Source organism: Magnolia sinica, chromosome 6 (genome assembly GCF_029962835.1).
Source record: "Magnolia sinica isolate HGM2019 chromosome 6, MsV1, whole genome shotgun sequence".
Classification (NCBI taxonomy): Eukaryota; Viridiplantae; Streptophyta; class Magnoliopsida; order Magnoliales; family Magnoliaceae; genus Magnolia; species Magnolia sinica.
Window position 1 is genome coordinate 28,837,164 of NC_080578.1, and position 2,990 is coordinate 28,840,153.

Sequence of the window (2,990 nt, forward strand, 5' to 3'; positions counted from 1 at the left end):
TCTCTCTGAAAATCTATAAAACCCTTCACCAACTGTTCTATACAACAGCAACTATTCAACTAAACCCTTCATACCCCAACAACTGTTCCACGCACTTCAAAAATCTGTTACCATTGTTCTATACAACAACAACATTAAGATATATTTAAACAACAACGGTGAGTGAAGGGCCAGTGAATAATCATACATTTTGACCTGTGTTTGGACAGAGATGCTAAAAAAGATTATTTTCTGTTGATCTGAAGAGGCTAGTGAATAATCAGATATGATGCATCATGTGTTCATGAATCTGTAGCTCCACCATTTTGCAATCTTGGATTAGCATGCATAGATGATGCCTGCAACCTTCTCAATTCCTAAGAAAGTTGGTGGGAGATGAGCTAGCCAGAATGGGCTTGAAGGACCTGTGAAATATTCATGTGCATAATAGTTCTCTATGACGCTATGTATAGGTAATAGAAAAAGAAATTTTGGAAGTAAAAACCTTCAAAAGAGTAAAACTTGTCTCTAGATAAAGATTCATGATAGAGCTGGAATGTTGGAAAGGATTGGTAGATGCATCATTTGTTGCTGCAGAAGGTATTTCTTTTAAGAACTTGAGGCAATCCTGGGAAAAAAAAGAAAGACGTCCATGAGTGGACTCTAAACATTTTCATGTTCAAGAAGCTTTAAGAGAAAAAAATGCAGCATATATTGAGGACAAGTTCATTCATACAATGGCAATGAAATAAAGCATGTGAATCACCTTGAAAAAGTATCCTTATATATGCTCAGATTTTTGTTCAGCCATTGCTCCAGATTTATGTGTTCCACACCACATGAAACAGATAAAATGTTCTACGGTTGAAAATTTCTTGGGGGGCACAAAAGTTTTGAATCAAGCTTATATTTTTGTTTAAATGGACCACACCACATGAAACAGATAAAATGTACTACGGTTGAAAATTTCTTAGGGGGCACAGAAGTTTTGGATCAAGCTTATATTCTTGTTTTCCATTCATCCATGTCTGTATGATCTTATGAACAGGTTGGATGACAAATAAACATCACCGTGGGGTCTAGCAATCCAATTTCCTTAAAATGTCATGTCCACATTCAATTGGAAAAGTCAAACTGCATGTGCAAGATTTTCCAGAGGTGAACTTTGGGAACAAATTCATGATGGTGCGACCAGTGAATGGTCAGGTCACAGAAATGTGAAGGCCAACGGCACCATTGCTAGCAAAACCAAAAACACCTTTTTGTTCGGCCAAACATCATCTCTATCCTTGTAAATTCATCAGAAATTGGGTCAAGTAAAAAGAATTGATGTATTTTTTAAACAGTTAAGATTTATCCTTCAAACTTCATCAGGTTTGAGAAATCAAGTTCTATTTTCAACTATTCTCATCCGAGGAAAACATCAAGATTCATGCATTCCGTGTGAAAGCTGACTCCAAATGGCTGGGACAAGGCTACTACTATGATGACAACATGCCTTTACAGTGTATCCTTCTCTTCTGATCGATAAGCTAAAGCAGAAACATTTCAATGCAATATCACAATGTCGCAGAGTCAGATCCATTTATCTGCTGCTACTGGGGCCAACTAAGAGTCCGCACTAAGACAGTGACAAGAAAGGAATGCTAATAATAGTTCATTTATGACCAGAAGACGCTTGTTTTTTGTCCAGTTATGATAGAATTTCATTGTTAGGAAATGAATGAATGACCAGCCAAGTTTTCAAAGAAATCAAAGTTAGATTATGCTGCATTTGGACTAAAATACCCAAGAAAAATTTATCAACAGATAGCTAATCCCATGATATACTACATAAGAAAAGCGTTCAAGAAACGAGGGAATGGAGACTTACTGCAATACATCGACAACACGACCACGGTCCATTAAGAACTCCCGTAGCTGCAACAGAGCATCAAGACGATCAGACAATGCTATGAATTATATTAGTCTTTGTTGCTCGTAGCTGTCACCTTTATCATTACCTTCGCATTCTCCTCTGCTTCCTGCTGAAGTTTCTTTGACTCTTGGACCACCCTTTCCATGATGAGTTCTTATTCAACAAAAGAAAAAAGAAAAAGATTCCTCCTTTTCACGCTTCTCCTGTTCAGCCGCTACCCTTTCTGCCTCTGCAGCAGCCAGTTGGGCTTGGAGATCTCGGCACATCTGGTATAAAATGCAAGATAAGGTTAGAGAAGAGGTGAGGTCTGAAAATATTAATATCTTTCTATCAAAACAGTGGGTGGCATTTGAAACAATTGATACTATCAAACATAATAATTGCTAAAATTAAATATATTATTTAAAACATTTGGCTGAAAGCATTTGGCTGAAAACCAAGCCATCATTAGTGACAGATTCGTTTTGCTGCAAATATATATAAGCCATCATTAGTGACAAGTTCTCAATCAGGTAGCTACACATTCCATAGAATTTCAAGTTTAAAGGCTATGACAGATTACAAACACTGATGAAGAGATTGGTGCCATGTCTTTTTCTTTTCTTTTCTTTTTTGTTTTTTGCCATTTTTGGTTTCATGAAAAACAGAACCCAGATTCAGATAGCAATGAACTGAACACAACATTATTCATGCAGTGCTCATACCAGGATCATGATATGATGATACCAATGCCAATCACTATTCAAATTCACTGTTCAAGCTAGATTAATGTTCAAATTCACTGTGCAAAACCTCAGAATTTGATGGCGTGTTTGCAAGGTCCGTGTCAAAGAATTCGATGACAGGCATGCATCCATTTTAAACCAATGCTTTGGAAATAAATAACCTACAATAGGTGGTTGTTTGAATAATTCAAACTAGGAGGAATTTACCAAGGCCTCTAATTGAATGCACAAATAACCTCCCTAACTGCTGCTACTGCTGCTGCCACCATCAAAGTCCCAAACAAGAACAGCTTGCATATCAGTGAGCTTCACATCAAGTCATCATAATTTGGAAACATTGAAACTGTTTAAATCAAATTCATTCATGG

The 2,990-nt window shown here is 36.9% G+C and overlaps 1 long non-coding RNA gene across 1 annotated transcript; it reads right to left on the reverse strand.

Moving 5' to 3' along the window:
* Positions 1-446: 446 nt before the first annotated feature.
* On the reverse strand, positions 447-2,052 carry LOC131249938 (uncharacterized). Its single transcript, XR_009172916.1, has 3 exons — positions 1,971-2,052; positions 1,853-1,899; positions 447-607 (listed from the first exon to the last, which is right to left on the reverse strand). It is a non-coding gene; the product is annotated as an uncharacterized LOC131249938 (long non-coding RNA).
* Between the last annotated feature and the right edge of the window lie 938 nt (positions 2,053-2,990).